Source organism: Tamandua tetradactyla, chromosome 10 (genome assembly GCF_023851605.1).
Source record: "Tamandua tetradactyla isolate mTamTet1 chromosome 10, mTamTet1.pri, whole genome shotgun sequence".
Classification (NCBI taxonomy): Eukaryota; Metazoa; Chordata; class Mammalia; order Pilosa; family Myrmecophagidae; genus Tamandua; species Tamandua tetradactyla.
In genome coordinates, this window is record NC_135336.1 from 92,573,141 (window position 1) to 92,585,959 (window position 12,819).

At 38.0% G+C, this 12,819-nt stretch overlaps 1 protein-coding gene across 1 annotated transcript in view; it reads left to right on the forward strand.

Moving 5' to 3' along the window:
• The window catches only part of EPCIP (exosomal polycystin 1 interacting protein), a 28,282-nt gene that overhangs the window by 9,588 nt on the left and 5,875 nt on the right, over positions 1-12,819 (forward strand). The window contains 1 exon segment of the mRNA XM_077118844.1: positions 8,872-8,928. The gene's annotated coding sequence lies outside the window, so the exon portion shown is untranslated.

Consider the following 12,819-nt stretch of genomic DNA (forward strand, 5'->3'; position numbering starts at 1 on the left):
ACACAAACATTCTTAACATATGATCATTCCATTCTACATATATAATCAGTAATTCACAATATCATCACATAGTTGCATATTTATCATCATGATAATTTGTAGAACATTTGCATCAATTCAGAAAAAGAAATAAAAAGACAACAGAAAACTAAAACAAAAACAGAAAAACAAAATTATGCATACCATATGTATATGTATCTTACCCCTCCCTTTCATTGATCACTAGCATTTCAAACTAAATTTATTTTAACATTTGTTCCCCCTATTTATTTATTTATTTTCATATCTTTTTGGTATATTTATTGGTATAGTATCTTTTTTTTGCATATTTTTATAAGCATTTTTTATTAATTAAAGAAATTAACACAACATTTAGAAATCATTCCATTCTACATATGCAATCAGTATTTCTTAACATCATCACATAGATGCATGATCATCATTTCTTAGTACATTTGCATCGATTTAGGAAAAGAACTAGCAAAACAACAGAAAAAGATAAAGAATGTTAATATAGAGAAAAAAATAAAAAAATAATAATAGTAAAAGAAAAAGACACAAACAAACAAACAAACAAACAAAAAACCTATAGCTCAGATGCAGCTTCATTCAGTGTTTTAACATGATTACTTTACAATTAGGTATTATTGTGCTGTCCATTTTTGAGTTTTTGTATCTAGTCCTGTTGCACAGTCTGTATCCCTTCAGCTGCAATTACCCATTTAATTTCTTTTTTTCTGTTAGTTAATAAAAATATATATATTTCCTTCTGGGCGGGCCATGGTGGCTCACTGGCGGAGTTCTTGCCTGCCATGCTGGAGATCTGGGTTCGTTTCCTGGTCCTGCCCATGTCAAAAAAAAATATATATATATATATTACTGTTAATTATAGTGCATAGTTTGCAATTTTTTCCTATATACCCCTCTACTATTAACTCCTTATAATAGTCATACATTTGTTTTAGTTCATGAAAGAACTATTTTATATTTGTGCAGTTAATCACAAACATTGTGTACCACAAGATTCACTGTGTTATGTATTCCCACGTTTTAACCTCCAACTTTCCTTCTGGTGATATGCATGATTCTAAACTTCCCCATTCCACCACAGTCACACACCATTTAGCACTGTTTCTTCATCCTTTTGCGTATTTCCCTGCATCTTGAATTGCTTTAGATTTGTTTTAACATCTTTATTCCAACTTCTCACTCTTCTCTGAAGTTTTAATTTGTTCCCTTGACAGTCGTATCTTCCTGTTTCTTTGGATGGCTTGTAATTTTTGGCTGATGTCTAGGCACCTGGTTATCTAGAGTTAAATCTGAAGGCCCACTTGCCTAGGGTTTTATTCTTGATTGCCTTTTTATTAAGGCTCTTTGATGCTTGGTCTAGCTTAATCTAGCCCTTTAGAATAACCTGTTTTAAGAAACTGTTTAGATTTTTTCAGCTCTTCATCTGATTATGCCTTGGCTACATGATAAAATTTTTCTCACTTCCAAGAGAGAACTTCTTTTTCATCTGTTCCTTCTTCAGGTATCTTGATCTGTTCCATTCATTTTTGTGCACTTTTCCCCCCAACTCCTGTGATTTGTTTAAATTCTCTCCCTCACTCAGTGCCCCATTTTCCTTACACTTTTAAATTCTGGGGCTCATCCTATTTTACAGCAGTTCAGGTTTTTTTGCATGGGCAGGCACCAGGAATCAAACCCGGGTCTCTGCCATGGCAGGCAAGAACTCTGCCTGCTGAGCTACCATGGCCCACCCAGCAGTTCAGTTTTATATTCCCCTCCCCTTTTTTCCTTCCATTTTAGTATGGGTTCTTCCCTCTCACCTCCCAGGGATCCTTTTCCATGAAGCACTCCTTTGCAGTTTGTGTTCTTCCCTGGGTCTCGGTAGACTTGGGGCCCTATGCCTGTATGTGCATGGAGTTCTGACTTGCTGCTCGAGTTGGTCTGCAGTCTGCCCATGGTAGAAGGCACCTGGGCCATGCTGCCTCTGTGCAACTCCCAAGCTGCGTGGGACCAAGTGAGGGGTAGAGGAATGCAAACCAGTTGACAGTCTGGTACAGAATTTACTTATGTGATATTTTTTGTTTCTTGAAGTGTTTGTGGAGTTTTTCTCCATCTCTGCCATTGACCAGAGTTCTAAGCAAGTGGGATTTGTTCTTTTATTTGCTAAATCTCTAGCAAGTCTTTTTCACGGGATGTCTTCTGTCACCATGTTGATGACACCGCTTTTTTACTTTCTTGATAAATAAAGTCTGTTTCTTTGTTTGTTTGTTTGCAAGGGCAGGCACCGGGAATGATAAAGTTTGTTTTTGCATAAATGTTTTTAGTGTGATGAAGTCCTGTTTTCCTTTTTTGTCAAATGTGTTTTGATATTCCATTTACAGATAATTTTTGTTATTCTCACAAATCAAATTATTAAAGATTAAAATTTGGAAGGCTTTAAAACTACACGAAGAATACAGTTGTAAATAAAAAATTTATAACTAAAAAAACAAAAACAAAAAACAAACAAAAACAAACAAACAAACAAACAAAACCTATAGCTCAGATGCAGCTTCATTCAGGGTTTTAACATGATTACTTTACAATTAGGTATTATTGTGCTGTCCATCTTTGAGTTTTTGTATCTAGTCCTGTTGCATAGTCTGTATCTCTTCAGGTCCAATTACCCATTATCTTACCCTGTTTCTACCTCCTGCTGGACTCTGTTACCAATGACATATTCCAAGTTTATTCTCGAATCTCCGTTCACATCAGTGGGACCATACAGTATTTGTCCTTTAGTTTTTGGCTAGACTCACTCAGCATAATGTTCTCTAGGTCCATCCATGTTATTACATGCTTCATAAGTTTATCCTGTCTTAAAGCTGCATAATATTCCATCGTATGTATATACCACAGTTTGTTTAGACACTCGTCTGTTGATGGACATTTTGGCTGTTTCCATCTCTTTGCAATTGTAAATAACGCTGCTATAAACATTGGTGTGCAAATGTCCGTTTGTGTCTTTGCCCTTAAGTCCTTTGAGTAGATACCCAGCAATGGTATTGCTGGGTCGTATGGCAATTCTATATTCAGCTTTTTTTTTTTTTTTTTTTTTTTTTTTTTTTTTTTTTTTAAGAGAGAGGGAGGAAGGGAAGGAAAGACAGAGAGAAGGAAGGAAGGATGGAAGGAAGGAAGGGAGGAAGAAAGGGAAACATCTTTAAACATTTTCTTGTTTTATTATATTTTGTTTGTTTGTTTGTTTTTTACATGGGCTGGGGCCGGGAATCGAACCGGGGTCGTCCGGCATGGCAGGCAAGCACTCTTGCCCGCTGAGCCACCGCGGCCCGCCCACTATATTCAGCTTTTTGAGGAACCGCCAAACTGCCTTCCACAGTGGTTGCACCATTTGACATTCCCACCAACAGTGGATAAGTGTGCCTCTTTCTCCGCATCCTCTCCAGCACTTGTCATTTTCTGTTTTGTTGATAATGGCCATTCTGGTGGGTGTGAGATGATATCTCATTGTGGTTTTGATTTGGATTTCTCTAATGGCCAGGGACATTGAGCATCTCTTCATGTGCCTTTTGGCCATTTGTATTTCTGCTTCTGGTAGGTGTCTGTTCAAGCCTTTTTCCCATTTTGTAATTGGGTTGGCTGTCTTTTTGTTGTTGTTGAGTTGAACAATCTCATTATAAATTCTGGATACTAGACCTTTATCTGATATGTCATTTCCAAATATTATCTCCCATTGTGTAGGCTGTCTTTCTACTTTCTTGATGAAGTTCTTTGATGCACAAAAGTGTTTAATTTTGAGGAGCTCCCATTTATTTATTTCCTTCTTCAGTGCTCTTGCTTTAGGTTTGAGGTCCATAAAACCGCCTCCAATTGTAAGTTTCGTAAGATATCTCCCTACATTTTCCTCTAATTGTTTTATGGTCTTAGACCTAATGTTTAGATCTTTGATCCATTTTGAATTAACTTCTGTATAGGGTGTGAGATATGGGTCTTCTTTCATTCTTTTACATATGGATATCCAGTTCTCTAGGCACCATTTATTGAAGAGACTGTTCTGTCCCAGGTGAGTTGGCTTGACTGCCTTATCAAAGATCAAATGTCCGTAGATGAGAGGGTCTATATCTGAGCACTCTATTCGATTCCATTGGTCGATATATCTATCTTTATGCCAATACCATGCTGTTTTGACCACTGTGGCTTCATAATATGCCTTAAAGTTTGGCAGCGCGAGACCTCCAGCTTCGTTTTTTTTCCTCAAAATGTTGTTTGCAATTCGGGGCACCCTGCCCTTCCAGATAAATTTGCTTATTGGTTTTTCTATTTCTGAAAAATAAGTTGTTGGGATTTTGATTGGTATTGCATTGAATCTGTAAATCAATTTAGGTAGGATTGACATCTTAACTATATTTAGTCTTCCAATCCATGAACACGGTATGCCCTTCCATCTATTTAGGTCTTCTGTGATTTCTTTTAGCAGTTTTTTGTAGTTTTCTTTATATAGGTTTTTTGTCTCTTTAGTTAAATTTATTCCTAGGTATTTTATTCTTTTAGTTGCAATTGGAAATGGGATTCGTTTCTTGATTTCCCCCTCAGCTTGTTCATTATTAGTGTGTACAAATGCTACAGATTTTTTGAATGTTGATCTTGTAACCTGCTACTTTGCTGTACTCCTTTATTAGCTCTAGTAGTTTCGGTGTGGATTTTTCCGGGTTTTCGACGTATAGTATCATATCGTCTGCAAACAGTGATAGTTTTACTTCTTCCTTTCCAATTTTGATGCCTTGTATTTCTTTTTCTTGTCTAATTGCTCTGGCTAGAACCTCCAACACAATGTTGAATAATAGTGGTGATAGTGGACATCCTTGTCTTCTTCCTGATCTTAGGGGGAAAGTTTTCAATTTTTCCCCATTGAGGATGATATTAGCTGTGGGTTTTTCATATATTCCCTCTATCATTTTAAGGAAGTTCCCTTGTATTCCTATCCTTTGAAGTGTTTTCAACAGAAAAGAATGTTGAATCTTGTCAAATGCCTTCTCTGCATCAATTGAGATGATCATGTGATTTTTCTGCTTTGATTTGTTGATATGGTGTATTACATTAATTGATTTTCTTATGTTGAACCATCCTTGCATACCTGGGATGAATCCTACTTGGTCATGATGTATAATTCTTTTAATGTGTTGTTGGATACGATTTGCTAGAATTTTATTGAGGATTTTTGTATCTATATTCATTAGAGAGATTGGCCTGTAGTTTTCTTTTTTTGTAATATCTTTGCCTGGTTTTGGTATGAGGGTGATGTTGGCTTCATAGAATGAATTAGGTAGTTTTCCCTCCACTTTGATTTTTTTGAAGAGTTTGAGGAGAGTTGGTACTAATTCTTTCTGGAATGTTTGATAGAATTCACATGTGAAGCCGTCTGGTCCTGGACTTTTCTTTTTAGGAAGCTTTTGAATGACTAATTCAATTTCTTTACTTGTGATTGGTTTGTTGAGGTCATCTATTTCTTCTTGAGTCAAAGTTGGTTGTTCATGTCTTTCCAGGAACCCGTCCATTTCCTCTAAATTGTTGTATTTATTAGCGTAAAGTTGTTCATAGTATCCTGTTATTACCTCCTTTATTTCTGTGAGGTCAGTAGTTATGTCTCCTCTTCCATTTCTGATCTTATTTATTTGCATCCTCTCTTCTTCTTTTTGTCAGTCTTGCTAAGGGCCCATCAATTTTATTGATTTTCTCATAGAACCAACTTCTGGTCTTATTGATTTTCTCTATTGTTTTCATGTTTTCAATTTCATTTATTTCTGCTCTAATCTTTGTTATTTCTTTCCTTTTGCTTGCTTTGGGATTATTTTGCTGTTTTTTCTCCAGTTCTTCCAAGTGGACAGTTAATTCGTGCATTTTTGCCTTTTCTTCTTTTCTGATATAGGCATTTAGGGCAATAAATTTCCCTCTTAGCACTGCCTTTGCTGCGTCCCATAAGTTTTGATATGTTGTGTTTTCATTTTCATTCACCTCTAGGTATTTACTAATTTCTCTTGCAATTTCTTCTTTGACCCACTTATTGTTTAAGAGTGTGTTGTTGAGCCTCCACATATTTGTGAATTTTCTGGTACTCCGCCTATTATTGATTTCCAACTTCATTCCTTTATGATCCAAGAAAGTGTTGTGTATGATTTCAATCTTTTTAAATTTTTTAAGACTTGCTTTCTGACCCAGCATATGGTCTATCTTTGAGAATGATCCATGAGCACTTGAAAAAAAGGTGTATTCTGCTGTTGTGGGATGTAATGTCCTATAAATCTGTTAAGTCTAGCTCATTTATAGTAATATTCAGATTCTCTATTTCTTTATTGATCCTCTGTCTAGATGTTCTGTCCATTGATGAGAGTGGTGAATTGAAGTCTCCAACTATTATGGTATATGTGTCTATTTCCTTTTTCAGTGTTTGCAGTGTATTCCTCACGTATTTTGGGGCATTCTGGTTCGGAGCATAAATATTTATGATTGTTATGTCTTCTTGTTTAATTGTTCCTTTTATTAGTATATAGCGTCCTTCTTTGTCTCTTTTAACTGTTTTACATTTGAAGTCTAATTTGTTGGATATTAGTATAGCCACTCCTGCTCTTTTCTGGTTGTTGTTTGCATGAAATATCTTTTCCCAACCTTTCACTTTCAACCTATATTTATCTTTGGGTCTAAGATGTGTTTCCTGTAGACAGCATATAGAAGGATCCTGTTTTTTAATCCATTCTGCCAGTCTATGTCTTTTGATTGGGGAATTCAGTCCATTAACATTTAGTGTTATTACTGTTTGGATAATATTTTCCTCTACCATTTTGCCTTTTGTATTATATATATCATATCTGACTTTCCTTCTTTCTACACTCTTCTCCATACCTCTCTCTTCTGTCTTTTCATATCTGACTCTAGTGTTCCTTTTAGTATTTCTTGCAGAGCTGGTCTCTTGCTCACAAATTCTCTCAGTGACTTTTTGTCTGAAATTGTTTTAATTTCTCCCTCATTTTTGAAGGACAATTTTGCTGGATATAGAATTCTTGTTTGGCAGTTTTTCTCTTTTAATAATTTAAATATATCATCCCACTGTCTTCTTGCCTCCGTGGTTTCTACTGAGAAATCTACACACAGTCTTCTTGGGTTTCCCTTGTATGTGATGGATTGTTTTTCTCTTGCTGCTTTCAAGAGCCTCTCTTTCTCTTTGACCTCTGACATTCTAACTAGTAAGTGTCTTGGAGAACGCCTATTTGGGTCTATTCTCTTTGCGGTGCGCTGTACTTCTTGGATCTGTAATTTTAGGTCTTTCATAAAAGTTGGGAAGTTTTCAGTGATAATTTCTTCCATTAGTTTTTCTCCTCCTTTTCCCTTCTCTTCTCCTTCTGGGACACCCACAACACGTATATTTGTGCGGTTCATATTGTCCTTGAGTTCCCTGATACCCTGTTCAAATTTTTCCATTCTTTTCCCTATAGTTTCTGTTTCTTTTTGGAATTCAGATGTTCCATCCTCCAAATCACTAATTCTATCTTCTGTCTCTTTAAATCTGTCATTGTAGGTATCCATTGTTTTTTCCATCTTTTCTACTTTATCCTTCACTTCCATAAGCTCTGTGATTTGTTTTTTCAGTTTTTCTATTTCTTCTTTATGTTCAGCCCATGTCTTCTTCATGTCCTCCCTCAATTTATCGATTTCGTTTTTGAAGAGGTTTTCCATTTCTGTTCGTATATTCAGCATTAGTTGTTTCAGCTCCTGTATCTCATTTGAACTATTGGTTTGTTCCTTTGACTGGGCCATATTTTCAATTTTCTGAGCGTGATCCGTTATCTTCTGCTGGCGTCTGGGCATTTAGTCAGATTTCCCTGGGTGTTGGACCCCACAGGTTGAAAGATTTTTCTGTGAAATCTCTGGATTCTGATTTTCTTATCCTGCCCAGTAGGTGGCGCTCGTGGCACACGTTTGTCTACGGGTTCCACCAGTAAAAGTTGCTGTGGGTCCTTTAACTTTGGAAAACTCTCGTCGTGGGGGAGATTCGGCAGCGGAAGCGGCTTGGAAGAGTGCCAGCCGGCCCGGGGGTCCGAATGCGGGGAGGGTGTATTACAGTGACTAGAGACAAGTACCTGAAGCTGTTGAGCTGTGTCCCAGTAGCTTTGTTTCTTAAAGATGATTCTTTAAGGTGATTGTATAATGGTACAGCTTTTACAGTGTGACTGTGATTGTGAAAACCTTGTGTCTGAGGTAGATACCTTTATCTAGGGCATGAACAAATGAGTAAAACATATAGATAAAAAGTAAACAATAATAGGGGAAACAAAACTTAAAATAAGTTGCGTGGATGGAAATACTAGTGGTCAGTGAGAGGGACGGACAGGTCAGGGGCATGGTATATCTGAGTTTTTTCTTTTTCTGGAGTGATGCAAATGCTAAAAAAAAAAGTGATCATGGTGATGAATACACAGTTATGTGACGATATTGTGCGCCACTGATTGTACACCATGTATGGAATGTTTGTATGTTAAATCTTATCAATAAAATATTTTTTAAAAAGATTCCTCCCAGCAGTACAGAATGAGAATTCAAAGACATGGCTTTTTTGGTGTACATAATAGGTTCAAACCAGCACACGGGGAAAGGGGAAGTAACTGTTAATGTGAATACGGTGTACTTTGGGGGTGATAAAGTATTCTGGAATAAGATAGTGGTGATCAATGCAGAACATGTACTAAGAAATACTGAAATGTACACTTTAACATTACGTCTTGTATGGTATGTTAATTATATAGCAATAAAAATCGAAAAAAAAGACTTAAAAGAAAAGTCATGTACACCCTTGGTCTTTCTCCCACTCTTTAGGCTATGCCCAAGTGAAAGGTGATGGTGGAGTTATACAGAGAACGGAGGGTCTAACAAGTAAGTACGATATATCTTTTAGTCTCCATTATCTTAGAGTGTCTGGAAGTGAAAACCTAAAATTGTGAAATTGTAACCCGTCCCAAACTCTGAAATGTTTTACAGCTAATTGTTGGGACAGCTTGCAAACTTAAAACACTCTCCATTGCATGTATATTGCAATTCCCTTGGTTACAGGCTACTTTGAATAGCTGATGCACAAAAGGAGATGGGCAGCAGGCTGTCCTGGGACATATCACTGAATCCCATGCCTATGGGAGACCACTAAGGGTAGGTTTCCATGATGAGGCTGTATCATAATGGCCTCCAGATCTCACGGGACTCTTAAGTCTCAGTGATTGGGAGAGAACTGGATTTACCTGCTTGACTCCGGTAGGGTCAGACCCTGTTAACCTGAACACCCCACCCCCAATCCCAGGAAGGAGTGGTTATCAGGCAGCTGCCCAGGAAGCCCACTGCTCATGCCTTTCCTGCCCCCAGTGCCCCAGATCAGCTATTGGGGGTTGAATCATCTGCCCCATTAAAGGCACAGTCATGTCCCAACCCCTTGTGCTGCAGGTATGAACCCATTTGTGAATAGACCCTTGAAGAAGTTGTTAGTTAAGCTGTGCCCAGATATGGCTGAAGTCCTTATGAGCAAAGGTAACTGGAATTAGAAAGTGGGGCCACAGGTTGCAGCAAGAAACTGAAAGTCGGCAGAACATGGAGAAAAAGGAAAAGGTGCTACCATGTGATGGAAAAGCCAAGTAACCTTAACCCTGGAAGGAAGCAAGCCTTCTACCCTCTGTAGCCACGTGCCAATATATTACTGTTGTTAAGGCAACCCATTGTGTATTTGTTTCAGCAGCCAGGAAATGAAAACTCCCAGTGATCAGGCCTTCCTACCCTCAGTGTCCAAGCACCACTAGTTAGTGTGACATCCCTTCCTCTCTGCAGTGAACAAAACCAAATTCCTTTCCTCCTGGGGCACAGGCTCTTGTGGGTGACACACAACAAAACCAAATAAGACATACGCTGTGTCAAATGGTAACAAGCAGTCGAGAGCTGGGATTCAGCTCAGTAAAATGACACATTTTAAAGAACTTACTCCCTCTTCCTTGTCTCCCGGGCCCATCAGTCTGGAACTTGTCTTCTAAACCTACACCGCCTGAGTCTGGCCCTCACCTCATAGAATCTTCAGTCACCTGGGGTCTGGGAGGAGAGTCTCATCCCATGGAGAAGAAATCATACATCTTCTTCATGCAGACATAACAGGAGAGCACTAAGCTATAAATATTGTAAGTGCCCAGGTCAAAGGGAGAAAGTCACTTGTATGTATCCCAGAGAAGGCCTTGTCATTTTTTAAAAAATTTTTTATTAATTAAAAAAATTACAGGAAACAAACATTCCCAACACATATACTCAGCATTCAGAAAAAGAAATAAAAAGACAACAGAAAAATATAACAAACAGAAAAAAAAATATTTTACAGGTCATACCCCTTCCTGATCTCTTTCATTGATCACTAGCATTTCAAACTAAATCTACTTTAACATTTTTTCCCCCTATTATTTATTTTTATTCCATATGTTCCTCTCATCTGTTGACAATGTAGATAAAAGGAGCATCAGACACAAGGTTTTCACAATCACACAGTCACGTTGTGAAAGCTATATCATTATATAATCATCATCAAGAAACATGGCTACTGGAATACAGCTCTACATTTTCAGGCAGTTCCCTCCAGCCTCTCCATTACATCTTGGATAACAGGGTGATATCTACTTAATGCATAAGAATAACCTCCAGGATAACCTCTCAACTCTGTTTGGAATCTCTCAGCCACTGACACTTTATTTTGTCTTATTTCACTCTTCCCCCTTTTGGTCGAGAAGGTTTTCTCAATCCCTTGATGCTGAGTCTCAGCTCATTGTAAGATTTCTGTCCCACGTTGCCAGGAAGGTCCACACCCCTGGGAGTCATGTCCCATGTAGACAGGGGCATTGTGGTGAGATTGCTTGTTGTGTTGGCTGGAGAGAGAGGCCACATCTGAGCAACAAAAGAGGCTCTCTTGGGGGTGACTCTTAGGCCTAAATTTTAAGTAGACTTGACCTATCCTTTGTGGGATTAAGTTTCATATAAACAAACCCCAAGACTGGGGGCTCAGCTTATAGCTTTGGTTGTCCACACTGCTTGTGAGACTATCAAGAATTCAACTTGGGGAAGTTGAGTTTTCCCCCATTCTCACCATTCCCCAAAGGGGACTTTGCAAATACTTTTCCTGTCACTGATCAGATCACTCTGGGATTCATCAGGGCATCCCCTGGACAAACCAACAAAATCTCATGTCCTGTACAAAGTTCCATGTACTTAAGGTGTTCAATCAACTATCTACATAAGTTGTGTTAGGAGATATACTAGTCAAAGTATAGATTTGTACCAAATAAACATTTTTTGCTTTAGTCTCACACATTAGTTGAAATTTTAAAATATTAAGTACCATCTATTTTCAGCACACTGCAGTAATAACATTCTTTTGTTCTTCCTCATGCAAAAACATTTTTTAAATTTGTACATTTAGTCACTATCATTATAAGCTCTAAGCATTCCTGGATTACACCATCTCAATCTTTATTGTCTTTATTTGTGATTTCATTTATGCCCCAGCCCTCATCCCTCTATCATTCTCATATGCAGCTTCATTCAGTGTTTTAACATAATTGTATTACAGTTGGGTAATATTGTACTGTCTATTTCTGTGTTTTTATATTCAGTCCTGTTGCATAATCTGTACCCCTTCAGCTCCAATTACCCAATATCTTACCCTATTTCTATCTCCTGATGGTCTCTGTTACCAAGGAAATATTCCAAGTTTATTCACTAATGTCAGTTCATATCAGTGAGACCATACAGTATTTGTCCTTTTGTTTCTGGCTAATCACACTCAGCATAATGTCCTTAAGGTCCATTCATGTTGTTACATACTTCATAACTTTATTCTGTTTCACAGCCGTGTAATGTTCCATATTGCGTAAATGTCACAGTTTGTTTAGCCAACTGTTTGTTGATGGACATTTTGGCTGTTTCCATCTCTTGGTAATTGTTAATAATGCTGCTATAAACATTGGTGTGTAAATGTCCATTTGTGTCCTTGGCCTTGTGTCCTTTGAGTAGAGACAGCATATGGATGGGTCCTGTTTTTTAATCCATTCTGCCAGACTGTGTCTTTTGATTGGAGAGTTTAATCCATTAACATTCAGTGTTATTACTGCATGGGTAGTACTTTCTTCTACTGTTTTGCCTTCTGGATTTTATATGTCATATCTAATTTTCCTTCTTTTTCCCTTTACTCATAGTCTTCCTTTCTACACTCTTCTCCATACCTCTCTCTTCTGTCTTCGTATCTCTCTCTAGTGTTCCCTTTAGTATTTCTTGCAGAGCTGATCTCTTGGTCACAAATTCTTTGACATTCCGTTCAGCTTTATCTGGACCTTTAGCTTAAGTTTTGTTTCACAAAGGAGAATTTTTCAGTTCTTGTTTTCTTGTTTCTTGCCCTGCTTGTGTGGTGCCTTTCCCCCACACACACTTAGGAGGGTCTACTTAGATATTATAGACCCCAGCCAGATTTTCCCAGATCAAACTGGCATCCTATCAGGAGGAAAGAGTCACCTGCATCGGTTTTCCATGAGGGTGAGACCCAGCAGGTTGAAAGACTTTCCTGTGAAGTCTCTGGCCTCTGTTTTTCTTATCCTGCCCAGTATGTGGCGCTTGTTTGACTGCAGGTCCCACCAGCATAAGATGATGCGGTACCTTTAACTTTGGCAGACTCTCCTTGCTGGGGGCATGGTGGAAACAGAGGAGAGGTTGTAGGCTGGTTTTAATGGCTTCAAATTACCATGCCCTGGTGTCTGA